The sequence below is a fragment of the Caretta caretta genome, chromosome 4, assembly GCF_965140235.1.
Source record: "Caretta caretta isolate rCarCar2 chromosome 4, rCarCar1.hap1, whole genome shotgun sequence".
Taxonomy (NCBI): Eukaryota; Metazoa; Chordata; order Testudines; family Cheloniidae; genus Caretta; species Caretta caretta.
The window spans coordinates 63,767,837-63,786,777 of record NC_134209.1 but is presented as its reverse complement, the minus strand read 5'-3'; the positions used below and the strand labels follow the sequence as shown (position 1 = coordinate 63,786,777).

The 18,941-nt window shown below is 41.4% G+C and overlaps 1 protein-coding gene across 6 annotated transcripts in view; it reads left to right on the top strand.

Moving 5' to 3' along the window:
• The first annotated feature begins 10,750 nt into the window (after positions 1–10,750).
• The window catches only part of INPP4B (inositol polyphosphate-4-phosphatase type II B), a 476,089-nt gene continuing 467,898 nt past the window's right edge, over positions 10,751–18,941 (top strand). For all 6 annotated transcript variants that reach the window (XM_048847033.2, XM_048847031.2, XM_048847032.2 and 3 more), the window contains exon 1: positions 10,751–11,267. The gene's annotated coding sequence lies outside the window, so the exon portion shown is untranslated. The remainder of the gene's footprint in view (positions 11,268–18,941) is intronic.

Genomic DNA, 18,941 nt, shown 5'->3' with positions numbered 1-18,941 from the left:
CCCTTAATTTGAATGGGAACACAGACCAAAGCTGTATTAACTTCTGCTGTTTCCCCTTCATGCTGTGGAATCTTCAGAAGGATCTTGGGGCAGCTGTGGTAGAGGGAGCTCCTGAAAATACTGGGCGGGCAAGAGGAGATGCAACTCTGGGTAGGCAGCAAAGGACAAACATGTGCAGGTCCTTACAGAGGATCCACAATTTAAGTGATGGGATTGTTGTGAGCCAGAAGAATCTGAAGGCAACTTCTACAGAAGTTATTCCCACACAAGGGAGAAGGAGCCACCATAATTTTCACACACGAATGCCCAACTGTGTAGATCCACATTTTGAGTTTTCTCTCCCTTTTGTGTGTTTTTTGTTCCATTTTTCTTTAAAATAAATTAAATGCAACCTCCTATGATAGGCCTACAAGGGCTAAATATTTAAACACAAAAGGCAGGAAATGCAAACTCAGTACCTAATTTTTGGGCAAGATCATTCTCAACTATAAGGGAAGACTATGTTCCACGGGCCTCTGCAACAATTCCTCAATCTTGTCCCACTTGGGAGACAGTGGTTGCCCGCTCTGTACTCTCTACGTCGGTGACTCTCAACCTTTCCAGACCACTGTACCCCTTTCAGGAGTCTGATTTGTCTTGCATACCCCAAGTTTCACCTTACTGAAAAAATACTTGCATACAAAATCAGACATAAAAATACAAAAGTGTCACAGCACACTATTACTGAAAAATTTCTTACTTTCTCCTGTTTACCATATAATATAAAATAAATAGATTGAAATATAAATATTGTACTTACATTTCAGTGTACAGTATATAGAGCGGTATAACCAAGTCATTATCTGTATGAAATTTTAGTTTGTACTGACTTCGCTAATGCTTCTTATGTAACCTGTTGTAAAACTGGGCAAATATCTAGATGAGTTGATGTACCGTCTGGAAGACCTTTGCGTACACCCAGGGGTACGCATACCCCTGGTTGAGAACCACTGATCTACATAATATGCCATTAGACTGGCCTACAATCATGGAAGAGTTCCAGGGATCTGTGCAGCCAGGCGTGTCCACAAGAGGCTCTTGTGCCTTTGTACCAGCTCAGGTTCCCAACTCCCTTTCACATCCTACAGCTTCCTGACAATATACCTCCTGATTGTCACTGCCAATAGGAGCCCTGGGAGGGAGCGCTGCCTACGATTCATGGGGATGGAAGGGCAATAATGTGCCACCCCCTGCCCTTAGCCGTAGCCTCTCCCTCTCATACCGTATCTCCAATTCCTCCCACAAAACAGACCCTGGATCCAAGAGCTCACTGCAGAGTCTAGAAATGGGGATCAGTAGCATATGGGAGGCTGCGTGTCCACTTCTGCTCAGAGGGAGGAGATCTGTGCAAGGGTTGTTCCTCTGTGATTATTTGGTAGGTTGTTAAATACACCTCTTGATAACAGTTGGTGCAAGTCTGTTCTCAGTTAGACCCACGGTTAGTTCAGAATAATTCAACTGAAGTCAGTGGGATTCCTCTGAATTTATCCCAATATAAAGGGAAACAGAATCTGGCCCTATTTGCACACTGTGGGTTGGTTAACATTCCTATGAGCAACTTGCATTTTATATAGGCTGATTTTTTTTTCTTGTTTGAATTCAGAACTTTAATACTGTAGCAATGGAAAGGTTTACATGTTATAAGTGGTTGGCATCACTTTGTCCTTATCTGTAACGAACTATCGGGGGGAGAGGAAGTGGTTACAAAAGCTGCTCAGCACTAATTGTAGACACTTACTAAAATAGGTTTCCAAGAACCCATATTTTTATATTGGTATAACTTAGCAACTTAGTTTATAATTGTATAACTTACCAACTACTTAGCAACTTCTATGTTAGCTAAAAATAAAAAAGCAATTATAAAAATATATAACAAGCGCAAAAACCATGGCATAAGGGGTATAAATTTTGGACGTGGACATACATTGTCTGCTATTAAACAGTCTTTACAAAAATAATAATTTGATTAGGCTATTCAGTATTGCAGCAGTTGATTCAAGTGCTTATCTAAAGTGATCACTCTCCTTACAATGTGTATGATAATCAGGAGAGTGATCACTTTAGATAAGCTATTACCAGCAGGAGAGTGGGGTGAGGGGAGGTATTTTTTCATGCTTTGTGTGTATAAAAAGATCTTCTACACTTTCCACAGTATGCATCCGATGAAGTGAGCTGTAGCTCACGAAAGCTTGTGCTCAAATAAATTGGTTAGTCTCTAAGGTGCCACAAGTACTCCTTTTCTTTTTGCGAATACAGACTAACACAGCTGTTACTCTGAAACCTGTCAAAGACTATATGGTAGAACATAGAATTGTCCTTTATTTGTCATGACAGCAGTAAAACATAAAAAAGTTTGCAGACAAATCAACACAAATATAGTGCTGCTCCAAAACTCTAAACTGCTGAGCTATAGCAGGAGCTAGGATCCTGCAACCTTCATGTGTTCGATGGGATTAAATGTATGAGTAAGGACTCATTGCAGAGTGAAGGTTTCAGGATCAAATCTTGGGCTCCTGCTGATCCCAAGAACAAAAAAAGGGAAGGAGAGAACCCAGCCAGACGGAGGGGGAAATGGGCCCATCTTGTCCTAGAGGAGAGAAGCTGAGAGATGGTCATCACTGATAAAATTGAGTGTGATTTCAGGCATCTAATCTGAGAAGTATATTTGAAATTATTTGTAAAATATACCGTAACAACAATAATAATGAATAATACTTTGCTCTGATACAAAGCCTTTCAACTGGGATTTCAAATTGCATTAAGAGCATTAATTAAGGGCTAGATTGTCGCAGAAAGGCACATATCTGAATAGGGTGTGTGCCCCAGGGGAAGTGCAATCCCTTCCTGAGCTCTTCAACATCTTTGAGGATTATTCAGCCTGCTCCCGGGGTCCCACCTCCTCCCAACCCCCTTGGGACAATGCATATCCCTGGTGCACATGAAGGAAGCAGCTCACTCCCATGCTCCCCTGAGTGCAGGGCCTGCTATTGTCTCTGTCCCTTGCAAAGGGAACTGTTATATATCAGAGCTTGGCAAAGCACCTCCCCCCCTTGTAAGAGCTACATGGGGAATGGATGATTTTAGATTAAGCATTTACCTTAAGACATCAGTGCAGCATGATGCACAGAAGGAAGACTGCTATTTTTGAATGGCATCAGATTGTGAAATGAAACACACAGGGTAAGAACATTCCATATGGATTTCAAAAATGATTGCACATCTGTGTAGTAAAGCAGGTTCTTTTTTAAAGTCCTGCTGTGACCAGTATAAAAAGGTCAGGGAGTGGGAGTATGGATGTGATCTGCATGATAGGCAGGAGATAAAGGGAAAATCTTTTTATAACCCAGTAATGTGTATTTGGTGCCTACATGAATTAACCTGCACTAAACTATGATGGAAAGTTTGTCAAAGGGTAAAGCCTCTGTAGAATCCGAGGGTTTGAGCAAAAGCATCAGCTAGTTAGGGCAAATTTTGTCAACTCTGGAGGGACTGTTTAGCATTGCTAATCAAGTATTGTTGTGGGTAAGAATGTGCTCCTGGTGAAAGGTGGTGAATGAAAATAGTGTACTGGACCCCTTGTGTTGGTGTAGTCAGTTCCCTACTGTTTGCAGCTTGGTCGCCATGGAGAGGCTCAACAAGGACTGGAGTGCAATAATAAAGAGTAGTGTGTAATCACCAACTGATCCAAGACCCTCGTGTAAGGCTGACAGACCCCGCTCAAACTGGGGACATCTGGAGCTTAGTGCATGAGCCTCTACCGCATGAGCTAAAAGCCAACTGGCTCTTAGCTAAGGCTTTAGAGCAGACTTATTTTCTCTCTCTCTCTCGAAGTGGTGTTGGGGCCAGTAGATGGGACAGAACACCACACCCAGGAAGTGTGTGGGTTACACTTGCATTGAATGAATCATGTTAAGATGGTCCCTTGATGCACAAGGGTCCTGTTCATCTACAGTTTTATTAACAGCCTGATTCTGCCCCCTTTATTTATGCATGAATAGTTCCATTGCTTTTAAAAGGACAGCTTTTGAAATAAAGTACTACTGTGAAATTCACCCCTACAAAGAGTGCCAGGACAAGGCATCCATCCTGCTTAAATCCTAATTAAGACCTATTATGAGGACTCAAGGGGTACATATGCTTTTTACAGGCCTTGCTGTGCAGGGTGAATTTCACCCAATGTGAATAAAGATGGCAAAATATAGTCTTTAGCGTTTGAAAGCATATCTTGTGGATAATACTAACCTATTCCTGTGTCTCTTGATGCAAAAAGCTTGCCAATTTTATTATGATATAATTTTAATTATAGAATTTGCATCAGTCATTTCAAATTAACATTGATGTCATAAATCCACACTGACCAAGCACCTGCTGAATTTGCCAGTGTGGGCCTTGCTTTGTATAAAATATTCCACGGAAAAAGTATGAACTTGGTACCTTTGAGGCTAAATAAGAATTGGTTCAGAATATTTTGAGTGATCCTGAACTTTCTACAATAGTGGAACTTTAAGCCACTCCGTTCTCTACCAGATCTATTTGTTTTATCACAGCATTGCAGGGGGAAATAGCAAACAGATCAAAGAACATGTAAATTTTTTATACAGTAAGTCATGCTTTAAAAGTGTTCTGGCATTTTTATTAGTAAGAGAATTATTTTCAAATCCCAATTTTTTTAATATCATGTGGGAGGAAAATATATTATAAAATTTTTTTGGAAGTCTTTTTTGTTTTCTTGGAACAGCAAGGTGCGGGTATCTTTTGGGTTGCTTCTTTGTGTGTTTAGCAAGCATGGTTGTATATGGCAAGTGTTAGTATGTTGTCTTCTATATCTGTTTTGGGTGAAAATTGCTTTATTTCACTATATCACCAACTACCAGTGAAATGGAGTCCTATAATCTTGCAACTACAATCTGTCAAACATGTGTGTTTTTTATTTCTTAAACCCACTGCCACAAAATAGAGCAAAAGACTGTTTGAAACTGAGAACCAAATTCTCCCCTGTGTGAACCATTCCCATATAGGGGAGTGGAAAACTCACAGCCATTGAGTCTCCAGTGCACTGCACCTTGTGTAGTAATTTACATCAGTTCAATATGAGTGTCAAATGCTACCATTATGATTTGGGAGCATTTTGCATTAAGTTTACAGTGATGTAAATAATTAAAGCACAGGAGATGTAAAAATGGGTCCACAATAAGGTTGCCAACCCTCCCAGATTGGCCGGGAGTCTACTGGAATCGGCATCGATCTCCCGGTGGCTACTGAAAGCAACCCAGGAGATTATAATAGGTACACTACAATTAAAGACATTACATCATGTTGGGGGGGAAAAATCTCCCAGAATAGCTTCAGTCAGAGTTGGTAACCTCAGTCCACAAGTGTCCTGGCAATTTTTCTATTAAGAGAATAAGCGAGAAGAAGGGGGACTACACAAAAAACAAAACAAAACCAACCATACCAACCCTGCCAGCTCAGATCCCCGAGATATGTGGTTCTTAGGGAGTCTACTTAAGGCAAATAGCATCTGCAGGGAGACTCCTGGACTTTGCACTCCTACCTGGAAACAAGTGCAGATTCCTCTCCATGGACTAAACCAGAGGGGAATATGGAGCTTTTCACAAGGAACAATTACATTTAAGATAACTTCTAGATTCTCCTGAACCCTTTAAAGGCCAAGAGTCTGAAAAGAAATTATTAATTCTCTTCCCAGAACTGAGGTAATGTTAGAGTCCTAACTTAGAGTGCTAATGGATGACTGGATTGAGATTTGAATGCAAAACCAGGGGCCCAAAACATAGAACAAAGTGAAAAGTGCCAAAATGTTACTCAGATTGCATCTCAGACAATCTGAATTTTTAAAATGAATTTTCTTTTGGAGTCGAGAAAGATAGACTAGAGACTGCTGATGGTGAAGTCTATTTGTTCCTAATATTTTGGTATTTCTAGTGGGCCTCAGATCATCGCATTGAAATAATCTATTCTGGCATCACACAAACCTTGCATGAAAATCATACTTGTGAATGAAAAAAGGAATAGCAAATTCTTATTAGTAAGTAGGGAACCACGTACAGTTTGCATTGCAGCTTTTCTGATGACGCTATTGTTTTAGACAGTATGCTAACTGTTGGCCTGGCCATTCACCCTGTGCCCCATGAAAGTGTTACTGAAAGATATTAGAAATACTTTGCCTTTTGTGATAAAACAGAGTTGTGTGACTTTTTTTTTTGGCTGAAACTAAACATTTAAGGCCTGTTAGTTGAGATTTTGTCCAGAAAGCTTGTGTATTTCTAATGTATGTATTGACCTAATAAAAAGAATGGCCTTTGCACCTTCTCCTCTTGAATTCAATAGTGTACGCACTAATGTCATTGAGAAAATAATTTTATCCACTGGACCAGATTCTCCAGTAGCTACACTCTGTGGAGTCATTTTCACCTATGCAAAGTGAGCGTAAAGTGGGGGTAAAACTCCACCTTTCATATTTGGTTCTACATCCATTTTGTATAGGTATAAATAATAACACTGGGGTAACTGTTATTGGAAGAGAGACCATAGTGGAGTTCTAGTTACTTTGTGGGATTTTTTAAGCACTGACTTCTTTTCTCATGGAGAGTCAAGATGTGAAACTACTCTGGAGATAGACCTTGCATTTTCTGGATGAGTAGGTTTATACATGTTTCATGTCTCCAACTAGTAGGAAGACAGTCAGTTCAGTCCACTTCACTTTGATAATACCTTATTGGCATGACAAGTTATATAAATGTTACCAAAATGTAAAGGAAACAGAATCTTCAACTAGTTATCTGACAGCAATAGGAACAATTTACCCAAGATAGGGCTTCATGTTGTGTTTGCCCATTTCTGATTTGGTAGCAGCTTGCTACAGTGTGATACTATCTCTGCTGTTTCTTTCCTTTCTCCAGGGTTCACACATTGTTTGTCCTCATTGTCTTATGATGGAAAGTCATTGATCATTTCTGATAACCTGAGGAAATGTTTCCCGCCCATCATCTGTTGTATTTTATACACTGTAGTAGGAAAAGTGTCTCAGCTGCAGTTTCACCTATGTCATATTTGTTGTACAATTGTTCCTCTCTTGAGTATTGCTCCTGCAAGTTCTGTGTGGGCAGACTTCTGCCCAGATCCTCACTGAAATCAGTGGGTACACAGTGCTGCCCATATAAACAGCTCACAGGACCAGAACCTTGCTTTGCACAGTGCTTTGTTTTTTTCAGTTTCTACCCACAGTCCCTCATTCTCTATCACCTTATGCTGTTATTTACCTTCATACAGAGTGAGCATAAGATGCAATCAAATCAGAATGGTAGCATTTTATACCAATTTTGCACAGGTGTAAATGACAACATAAGGTGCAATATCATGTGGATTTCCTGGTCACTCTTTTTGTGTTTGGTAAGAATCTGTCTTATCTTAGCAGATTTCCCTTTAGTGAGCTGTTCTGCAGTGACAGTTCTGTGCAGAGAGCAGTACCAGTCTAGCTTATTGTTGTTTAACATTTATTCTTCCCCAGAGATTTGTTTTGCTATGTGATAGGGTGTGTTTCCCCATACTCGCCCTGAAAAGGTTAATGTAGGCTAAGGGGGGCAATTAACTTATTAAGCTGCAACCTGGGAGAATTAAGGCTGTTAGGAAAGCCCTAATTAAGGGAAGCTCACCTGTGTAGGAACAGGCAGGGCTTCTATAAAGCTAGGGAGCTGATAAAGGCTAAGGGGAAGGAGATAGAAATCCCTTTCTGGGAGAAGGGTGGTATTGGGGGGGGCTAGAGAGACAAGTAGTCTACAGTTACTTTCTGAGAGGAGGGAGTGCTGTGGCTCCCAAACCTAGAGAAAGAGAGGAGCTAGAAGGTTTGGAAAGCCTCAGGGAAAAGACAGTAAGGTTCACAATGGAACAGATGGTAGCTGCTGATGAGAGGGTTCCTGAGCTAAACCCCCAAGTAGAGGATGGGCATGGGCTCCCCTACCAGTTACTAGGGAATTGGCAGCATAGGAGCAGTGAATGGGAAAGCTGGGGCTAAGGAAATACTTTAGTAACACTTGAAGGGGGAAATATGCCCTATGACCTGGCTGGAGGACAAGCTCAGGAAGAGGGAGCATGCTGATTCATAAAGAGTGAGACAGTGGCAACTGTGTGTGTAGCAAGCAGTTGAAAAGGGCCTCAGACTTGGAAACAGCTAATCCCCCAGAGTGGCCAGGAGGAGGCATCACTTGTGGTGAGTGTGGTCCAGCCACCTAAATCCATATTAAGGCACTTCAATAAATAGCCTTATTTTCAATGGTGCTCAGCATTCCACCCCCCTCCAATTGAACTCAATGCGAATGCCACACCCCTGAAAATCAGGCCATTTATTTTGATGCCTAAATATGGTTCCCAACTCTGAAAGTTTTGGTGCTATAAGTCTTTGTGTTGTCTGCATAATAATAATAAAAAAAGTTTATTTTGGTTAGTTTGGGATTTTTCTGAAATGTATTTTTGCTTTGTTTTGTTTCCATGTTGACATGAATTCTAGGAAATTATGAATTGGGTGTTGTTGAACTTGAAACAAGAATTAATAGAAGGAAGTCCTGTGGTATGCAGGAGGTCATACTAGATCACAATGGTTCCTTCTGGAATTAAAAATCTATGTACTAATATTTATAGTGGGTGTATGTTCCTCTAGCACAGCTGTCCTGTGCCCCTCCTCCAGAATGGGGCATGGCTTGGGGGAGGCAGACAGGGGTAAAGGGGCTGAGGTTGTGGCTGGGAACTGAGGCTGGGGGCAGGAGTGAAGTTGCAACTGGGATGCAGTGTGGGGGCTGGCAGCCAGCTGTGGCTCAGCTCCTCCCCCAGTTTCAGCCCTGGGTGGTAGCAGAGCTGCAGCAGGGCCTCCAGCTGGATGCTGAGCCATGCTGGGGATGGGGCCAGGTGCGAGGCCGGGAGCTGTGGCTGTGGTGTGGCCGGGGGAGACGGGCTGGCCTAGACCTGCTGTGCCCCCCTAGGGAGGTATGCCCCACACTTTGGAGACTTCTGATCTGATCATCATTATCTGTGAAATGATAGATCATCAACATACCGGAGTCTAAAAAAGCAGACTCCCCTCCTGGTGCCTTACTTCTTGACAAAACACTCTTTAAATAGTATGTACTTTTTCAAAACCATTCATTTTAAAAAATACACCAGGTTTTTCTGCTCTCCAATGGATGGCTATAAAGGTAGGTTTTGCTATGCTGAAAAATAAGGCCTGATCCTGCAATCCGCTCTGCTTGAGTGGACCCTAAACATCCAGCAAAGCTCTATGTCCCGTGGGACTTTGTGATGGCGCAGGAGTCTGCCTGTGCACATCTGATTATACACACCTAAGTAAGGCCCCAATCCTGCAGTGATTTATGCACCTGTAGTTCCATTATCCCAATAACACTTTGAAACATCTGGGTCCTACTAATGTGAAAATATAGTATAGACAAATTGCTGTCAAATGTGTAAAAAGAATTTTAAACAGATTAGCCTCCTTCCCCTAGCTTCTTTCAGTTGTCTTGTCTGTTACAGTAAGACAATTATATAGTTAAAATGGACTGAACATTGTTGCCCTCTTTGGCCTAAATGGCTAGCCAATATTTGGGGTCTTGCAAGGTTATTTCTGGCAGGAGAAATTAATTATTTGTATTATTGTAGTGCTCAGAAGACCTAGCCGTGGACTAGGACCTGTACAAACAGAAAAGATGATCCCTGTCTCTCTCCTCTTCCCTTCCCACCCATGAGTATAAGAGCAGACAATGGGATATTGACACTTCAGTGGAAAAGTACAAGGAGACAATACTGGTCTGCATGGCAAACGGTGTTCTCGGCACACCAGCAGCCTACAAATCAGGTATTGTCTTTCTTTGGTGTAATAGTGTTTGTTTACCAAGAATACATATAAGGTCCTGTTTCCCCAAACACAGTAGAAACAAACAGGAGGCAGTTTCCTTACTCACAAATTCCAAGCCTGCCTTTCCAGAGGGTTCTGTGCCACCAGCATCTGTATCTCCCTCTCATGGCCATGTGCTCGACTGCTTTTTTGTCTGACTGAGGGCTCTCTCTCACACTCCTGTGCAACCAATCAATCCCCTCACCCCAGTATTTGCAACTAGCTTCTCATTGGCCTTGCCATGCAACCCATTGACTTGGGGGGTGGCTTCCTCTTGCCATCAGCTACCAGCACATGAATGGCATTGAATTAGTCTTTCCATTTAGCCTAACACACATGGTGATGGTGTGCATGATGACAGCCATTATCACTTTCCAGCATAATAGCATATTAATCTTTGCTGAGCATTGGATAATGTTATGACAGGCCTGCGAGATGCTGAGGGGCAAAGTATTCATGCTAGATGTGGGGCAGCAGGTATGTCAGCAGGCCTCTTTTCTTTGTAAAATCCCTTCTCCATTAGCAAGGTGTTGACACCCCTATCCCCTCCCCAAATACTTTTCTAGTCCAGTGTAGTTAATGGAGTTGTTTTTCCTAAAATGCCCCATTTTTACCTCTGGGGAGGCGTGACTAATACTTCCCCTCTGGGCCAGGAGGGTGCATCTACTTGGTTGGCTGTGCCCTGGCCTCTCCCCAGGAGGGGGAGCTGGGGGCTAGGTCAGGGCTTGACCCTTTCCTAGAGGTGTGGGGGGAGGAGCCCTGGCGTCCAGCCCCTCGGCGGAGTGCCCCGGGGGCTGCTGGGCTGGGCGGGCTCGGGGAGCTCTGCCTGGCTGTTGCCCCAGGGGAGGCTGCAGCGGACGCCCGGCTCCTCTGGACGGCAGGAGGGGAGTGGCAAGCGACAGCTTCTCCCTCCCACACGCCCGGCTCGCTCTCTCCTCCTCCAGCCGCGGCAGGTCACCTCGCTGTGAGCGCGGCTTGCCGGGGCTGCTTTGCGCAGTGACAGGCAGGGGCGGCGGCGGCGGCGGCAGCAGCAGCTCGCGGCTCCTCTCCTCCCCGCGGGCGCCAGGGGCGCGAACTCCGGGGCCGCTGCCGACGGGCTGCGCGGACATTGGGAGCAGACGCGCCTGGAGGAAGGCGAACGCTGCAACTTCTCGCCGCGGCTGCGGGCAGAGGGTGGCCGGGTCTCGCTGCCCAGCAGCGCCACAGCTCCTGGCTTCCTCTCGCGGTCTGGGCCGGAGGCTCCGGACTATAAATAGCAGGTTACCCAGCTGCTGAGTGACAGGCGGCTCGAGTCTCTCTGCGCGGCCGGCTCCCTGCTCCGAGCCAGGTAATGACCGCGCAGACTGGCCGGGGCTCGGGGTCTCTGGCTGCGTAGGGAGGGAAGCAGGGGCTGTAGGGGGGCACTTCAGGTGAAGCCTCCGTCTCCCGCCCCAATCAAGTTTCTCAATGTTCCGGTCCTAACTGAAAAGCAGAGCCTGGAAGGTGCCCCAGCCAGGAGCTTTGCAAAGCCTTCCTTCCGGGCTGGGCATCTCACCTTCCCCCGCCCACCAAAGCCCCACAGCCGCCGCTGGCTCGGCTCTGGGGAGTTTCTTAGTTAGGGGCTTGCAACTGCTTGGGTCAGAGAGAGCAAGCACGGGGCTCTGGGCAGCTGCTGCGCTCCCCTTTCCCCCCGCGTAGGTGGAGGTTGCTGCTCCCTTCTGCCCACTCGTGCCTGCTCTTGCCCACTCACGAGGTGCGGTTAATGCTGGGGGATCTGCCCCCCTCTTCTTTATTGTCACCCTTTCTTTCTCTCCCCGTTGGGGCTAGAGCCAGGGGGTGGATGGGTGGCGATAGGTGGGTGCTTCTCCTTTCTGCCCCCGGCTGCTGAGGAGATTTGCGGCTGGGTACCAAACAAGGCGGTTGCCGGGGAAAGGGAGACCGATTTAGTGCTGAGGATGAGCCTAGTTTGCAGGATGCTGCTGCTACGTATAACTTATTAGCAAAAGCCGCTGGGGGTTCCTCTCACTTTTAATGCGGGTTTTGAACGTTCTAATCTCTGTGGTGGTACCGGATGCATTTCATCAGCTAATTTCAGGTTACACATTTTTCTTACCATCTCTTCAGCAGTTGCAAAACGTGCTCCTTTAAATTGTGGCAGTTATTAAAAAAAATGCCATGATTAGTGGATTTAAATGAGTGATTTAAAATATTTTGTTCCTGACATTTGAAAGTCTGATACCTAACTGGTTATGTTGGGAATAGAGTCCTCCTCCTAGTGGTTTGATTTTTTTTAGACGGGTAACAGAGGATCCCATCTCCATGTTACAAACAGTTAGGTGTTAATCAGCATATGTTCCGGTGCAGTAGACATCAAAAGCTGAAACACTATATATAAATAAGTTAAAGACAGCTGTGACCTATAATGGTGAGACTTAGTCCTTATACCGCTTCTCCTCCCACAAACTGAGGCACAAATTATAAAATAATGTGAATGTAAGATACCTTTGTTATGTATGAACTTCTCAGCTTACTGATTTATATTAAATATTAATTTAAGTATAGTGACTTTAAAGTTAAAGAAATTGAAAACATTTTCATGAAAGTTTATTAAATCATGTTTTCATCTAACATGTATTTATCCTTCCATCTTTCTTGTCTGGAAAATATTTATGCTGGCAAATCAGGTTGGTACAAACCATATTAAAATCTAGGCTAATATTTATAGTGCACACCACATCTGTGTTTCAGAGGTCTTTGTTTCAAAAATTGATGTGATACGTACTTAAGTCTAAATGACAAATATTGGCAATATCACTTTAATATCAAAACACTAATCCATTTTATCGATTAATTACTAGCCAATTTTTTTTTAAAATGAAGTGTTGGCTGAAATACAGAAGCATAAAAAATCTTAAATTGTTGTTAGTGTTTGTTTGGAAGGGCAGTTCATGTCTCCTACTGATTTGTCTTAAATCTGACAGGTTCTACTTGAGACTTTGCGTTCTATCCTCTAATTCAGGAAATTGTATGGGATTTTATGCACACAATTCCTTATAGTATTGTTTGGAGTTACCTATGCAGGACCAAATCCTGCTTGCCTTATTCACACAAACAGTCCCACTGAAATTAAGGAACTAGTCATGAGAGTAAGGTGAGCAGGAATTGGCCCTGGTCAGCCAGGCAGTCCTATCAGTGTTAGAGGAGGTTGTACAGTGTTTAAATCTGGTCAGAATTTAGCTCAGAAATATCTTCACATTGATAAGAGATTTTAATTTATTTTGTTCTGACACAAAATCCAAGATGGCAATATTGAGAGAGCAAAGAACTGTGAACTCCACTCAGTGCACTTGGGAACTTCATTTCTCAGCTGACTGTTGAGCAGAGGTTATGAGAAACTATTTTGTCATATAAATTAGAGATGGAGAACTTGTATAAGTCTTCTCTTGTCCCTCTCCTGCTAGTATATTCTCAAATGGTTTGCCCAGTCCAGTTTTAAATTATTCCAGTGATGGGGGGGTTCCGTTACTTCACTTGAATTTTATAACTACGATAGCTAGAAATTGTATGAATTCACAAACAAGAAGTTAAATACCCATATACAATGCAACTAGTTGCACAGATTTTCTTTTTAAAAGTAGAATTACTTCTATTTGTCTTAGTTTTCATAAAAACTGTTTGTACAAAAATTGCTTTATAAGCCAAATTTAGTTAGACATATGCCTTTATATGTAAAGAGAAGAGTCCAGAAGGTCCTCTCACTTACGCTGGTGTAACTCCATTGTTAAATTGAGTTAATCCTGATTTACACAGGTGAAAGTGAAAAGACAGTCAAGCCTAAAATTTTAAATAGGCCTCATGAATCAGTCTGCAGTACTAAACCTTTTCCCCCTTACCCTCTAGTGACTATTGCCCATAGACGTTTCTAAGTTTCACATATTTTTACCACTGGAAAGGATTTTTTTAATGAGAACTCACAGACAGCATTAACTATAGCTGTGTAACTGGCATGTTATAATATTAAATGCATGATATAATTTGAGGTTCATTTCTGTGACTGGCTGAATCAGTATTGCATGATCATATGCTGTTGTGCAGTAACACTTCTTAAAAAACATCATTTTGTATCCTTGGTGGATAATTTTTACCCTTTAAACATACTTTTAAGGCATTTCCCATATTATTAGACCTATATAATGCATGCACAGAGGTGGATGTGCTCACTGAGAATCCTATAGAATCTAGAAAGCATCCTGCAGATATTTAAAGGTGAAGAAATCAAAATAGTAAAATGATCTCATGTCTTGTCTGAATGGGGAGCAGAACTACTTTAACAGGTTTTTCTCTTGAAAAAGAAAGTGTTCCTATATGTTTGTACGTACTGTCATAATTTCACCAGTCTTCTTATCCCATTGCTCCTGTGTGTATCTGCCGTTGCAGTAAATCTGTCACTTACAGTGAAGATGCTAATTTGACAAGTATAGTGGAATTTGTTAATAACAGTTGCTTAACTTCAGTTTTTCTGGTCATGGTAAGAGGTGGTCATATGATACAGTATGATTAATAGGGAGAAACTCTTGTAGGAAATGAGATTTTACTGTATACCGATTATGTTACATATAAATAAGCTTTCACTGTATACAGCTTATGCTAAGGTTTCATGCAACTTTTCTGTGGTTATAAACAGCAGTTCTAGCTGTATAGTGGTACCTAAAGCATGTTCTAAGCTTATAGGTAAGGTGTGTGTTTTCTTTATAAAAATGTCTTTGAAAAGCTCAATTCACATTAAGTTAGGGGAGGAGGATAAATATGTAGGGCCTGATTTTTGGCTTGCACCATGTATAGTTATTTACACTCAGTTTGCACAGAAGTAAAACACTAACAAATCAGAATTTTAGTGTTGTGCAATGTGGACATAAAGGCACTTTCACTCTGGTTTGGTAGTGTTTTTATTCTCACTTAGGACATGTGTAAATGGCTACCCAAAGTATCTCGAATTGGGGAATCAGGCCCAGAGTGAAATTTTCACCACTATAATGGTGTAAATATTCTCCACTAATTTTAATGGAGTCAGACCAGTATACACTATTGGAAAAGGGAACAGCATCTGGCCTCAAAAATTGAACTGTGACACTTGATGTTTATGATAATTGCAATCCAATACAGTTAGTGATCCTTTTTAGGTATCAGTTCAAGGGAACGTCTTAGATTGTCAAATAGAAATTATAAACAGTGGGGATTGTGTGGAAAGAATACCTTTTTGTCTATAATCAAAGTAACTTGATTGCCTTGTAAAGATAAACTGATTTTATTATTATTATTATTTCAGATATACTATTTATGGAACTTCTTTGTCACGAACTGTCATGACAGACAACTAGTGAGGCTGCTGTAGGATTGTCACATGACACAGCCTAGTTGTGCAAATTGGCAGCGATAATGATAAGAACATTCCCTGTGTGGGAAAAGTTGTCATTCACACTGATCATTGAGCAAGCTTTCTTTAAGACGTGTACAACAGCTTGTATTTCAGCTTCAGAGGGGTTAGGGGTTATCATTCAAAGATGATAGGCTCCAGTGATTGAACACTAAAACAAAGGAATATGGTACAAATGTAGAGGTAGCAAATTGGGATAAAACAATGAAATCTTTAAATTTGAAATAAGCTCTAAAAAGAGAAATTAGGAAGATCAAAGCTATGCTTCTTAATCACTAACAATAGCTTTTGGTGGTTATTTTATAGCGTTTTAACATGGAGAGCTGCTAAACTTGTAACGTTCCAATTGGTATATCTATTAAAATCTTCATAATAAATAACGTATACTGAATATTTAATAAATAGAATAAAAAAATCCAGGTTGGATTTTTACTTGTGCACATGCAATTCAGGTCTTCTGCAACTTTCGTGTTTGTAAGTGCCCTCTGGTCTTAAATTTCTGAGACTGGAATGATTTTGTTCAGGTGAATATAGTCTTGTTTTCCCCTCTTTTTCAAACAATATAGAAACATGCTGACTGCTATTTGTATGAAAACATTTTGCTTTAAAAAAGATAGAATTTTCATGTTCTAAATCTGTCAGATACTTGGAACATAAATACATTCTACACTAGATGGCAGTATACAACACTAAGAAGCCGTAGGTCATTTTAACTGTAACAAATCCATTAGAAACTATAGGTAACATTTTCGAAAGCAACTAACTGACCTAGGAGCCTAAGATTTTCAGAAGTGACTTAGTCTAAGTGCCTAAATCCTGTTCACTTTCAGTGAGACTTTCACCTCATTTTCAATGAGGCTCAAAAGTCTGAAAGTCTCTTAGATTTCTGATTGTTCGCAGTGTAGTTGTAGCTGTTTTGATGCCTGGATATTAGAGAAACAAGAAGAAAAACTCTGGGTAAGCTCAAAAGCACGTCTCTTTCAACAAGTTGGTCAAATAAAAGATTTTGCCAACCCACCTTATCTCTTAGGTGTCTAAGTCACTTAGATGCTTTTGAAAATGTAATTATGTTTGTTTGTTTTAAAACTGTAGACTTGAATTTTTATCAGTCAATAAAATTAAAACCAATAATCAGATGAGACCTGACTAATATGTTTAGTAGATGTATTGGGCCGGATTCTAATTTACACTGGAAGGCCTGGTTTATACACAAACTCTTTTTGTACTGATTTAACTATTTCTATTAGGGTTGTGATTGTTCTACTGAAGTGTTGGTAATGCAGTTATACTGGTAGAAAGGTGGCAGATACCAGTGTAGTTTATTCCCATAATGGAGGGAAAATAAGCTGTACTGCTAAGGCACCTTTGTACATGTACTTCTAACGTCAGTACCGGGCAAATTAGTTGAAACAATAGTAAAGAATAAAATTGTCAGACACATAAAAGAACATAAATTCTTGTGCAACAGTCCATATGGTTTCTGTAAAGGGAAATCATGTCTTACTAATCTATTAGAGTTCTTTGAAGGGGTCAACAAACATGTAGACTAGGGGGAGCCAGTGGACACAGTGTATTTAGATTTCCAGAAAGCCTTTGACAAGGTCCTTCACCAAAGGCTCATATGTAAATTAAGTTGTCATGGGATAAGAGGGAAGATCCTTTCATGGATTGATAACTGGTTAAAAGACAGGGAACAAAGGGTAGGAATAAATGATACATTTTCAGAATGGAGAGGGTAACTAGTGGTGGTCCCCAAGGGTCAGTCCTAGGATCAATCCTATTCAACTTGTTCATAAATGATCTGGAGAAAGGGATAAACAGTGCGGTGGCCAAGTTTGCAGACAATACTAAAGTGCTCAAGATAGTTAAGACCAAAGCAGACTGTGAAGAACTTCAAAAAGATCTCACAAAACTAAGAGATTGGGCAGCAAAATGGCAAATGAAATTTAATGTGGATAAATGTAAAGTAATGCACACTGGAAAATATAACCCCAACTATACATACAATATAGTATATAGTGGGGGCTAGTTTAGCTACAACAAATCAGGAAAGAGATCTTAGAGTCATTGTGGATAGTTCTCTGAAGACATCCACGCAGCGTGCAGCGGCAGTCAAAAAAGTGAACAGGATGTCAGGAATCATTAAAAAAGGGAGAGAGACTAAGATGGAGAATATCTTATTACTCTTGTATAAATCCATGGTATGCCCACATCTTGAATACTGCGTACAGATGTGGTCTCCTCATCTCAAAAAAGAGATACTGGCATTAGAAAAGGTTCAGAGAAGGACAAACAAAATAATTAGGGGTTTGGAATGGGTCCCATATGAGGAGAGATTAAAGAGGCGAGGACTTTTCAGCTTGGGAAAAGAGGAGACTAAGGGGGGATATGATAGAGGTATATAAAATCTTGAGTGGTGTGGAGAAAGTGAATAAGGAAAAGTTATTTACTTGTTCTCATAATATAAGAACTAGGGGCCACCAAATGAAATTAATGGACAGCAGGTTTAAAACAAATAAAAGAACGTTCTTCACACAGTGCACAGTCAACCTGTGGAACTCCTTGCCTGAGGAGGTTGTGAAGGCTAGGACTATAACAGGGTTTAAAAGAGAACTAGATAAATTCATGAAGGTTAAGTGCATTAATGGCTGTTTGCCAGGATGGGTAAGGAATGGCTCCTAGCCTCTATTTGTCAGAGGGTGGAGATGGATGGCAGGAGAGAGATCACTTGATCATTACCTGTTAGGTTCACTCCCTCTGGGGCACCTGGCATTGGCCACTGTTGGCAGACAGGATACTGGGCTGGATGGACCATTGGTCTGACCCAGTATGGCCGTTCTTATACTTAACGTGGTATAACTTTTGTTTGTTGACAAGCCCCCTTCACACTGATCTGGAAGTGTAAAGAGGTTTAAAGTGGGTATAAAGGGGGCTTAGTGTAAATGAAAATCAAGCTCATTGTTTGTGAGATGGTAATACATTCTTATTAATATGGCTTGAAGTGCTTGCAATGTCTGATTACATGGATAATCTGAAAGGAAGATGAAATAAGCACAATGCTGTGTACAGGTTTGGACACCATAGGTAGGGAAGAGAAGGTCAACTAGGGTGAAGAAATGTTTGGAGAGAATTGTGCATGAGAAATATTTGGGCGAATTCTGTATGTACAGCCTTGAAGACTGAGGCTACTGGAGGGAGGGGGATACGATTATGTACTTTAGAAGCACACAAATGGGTGCTATGAAGGTGATAATTTTGTTCATTAGTAATATATCTGGATTTAAATTTAAACAACCATTTAAAAAACAAATAAGTAGCAAGATAACTACAGAACGTGAGGGAATCAAATTGACTAGAAATCCACAAGTCAATGTGTGTGTCATCAAGTGGGCAATGGCCTAGAAATCTTAGTCCTGTCTAACAACATAAAAGCAAGGAAGACTGAGTAGATGATCTTAACTGTAGGAGTTCTATGCACAATCTCTGAGCAGCATTATATTATGTATATTTGCAAGTAAACTTGTATGTAATAGCAGCTTGATCGAACCCTGTGGTTCTGTGGATTTTAGTTCTCTGACTTAGATTTTC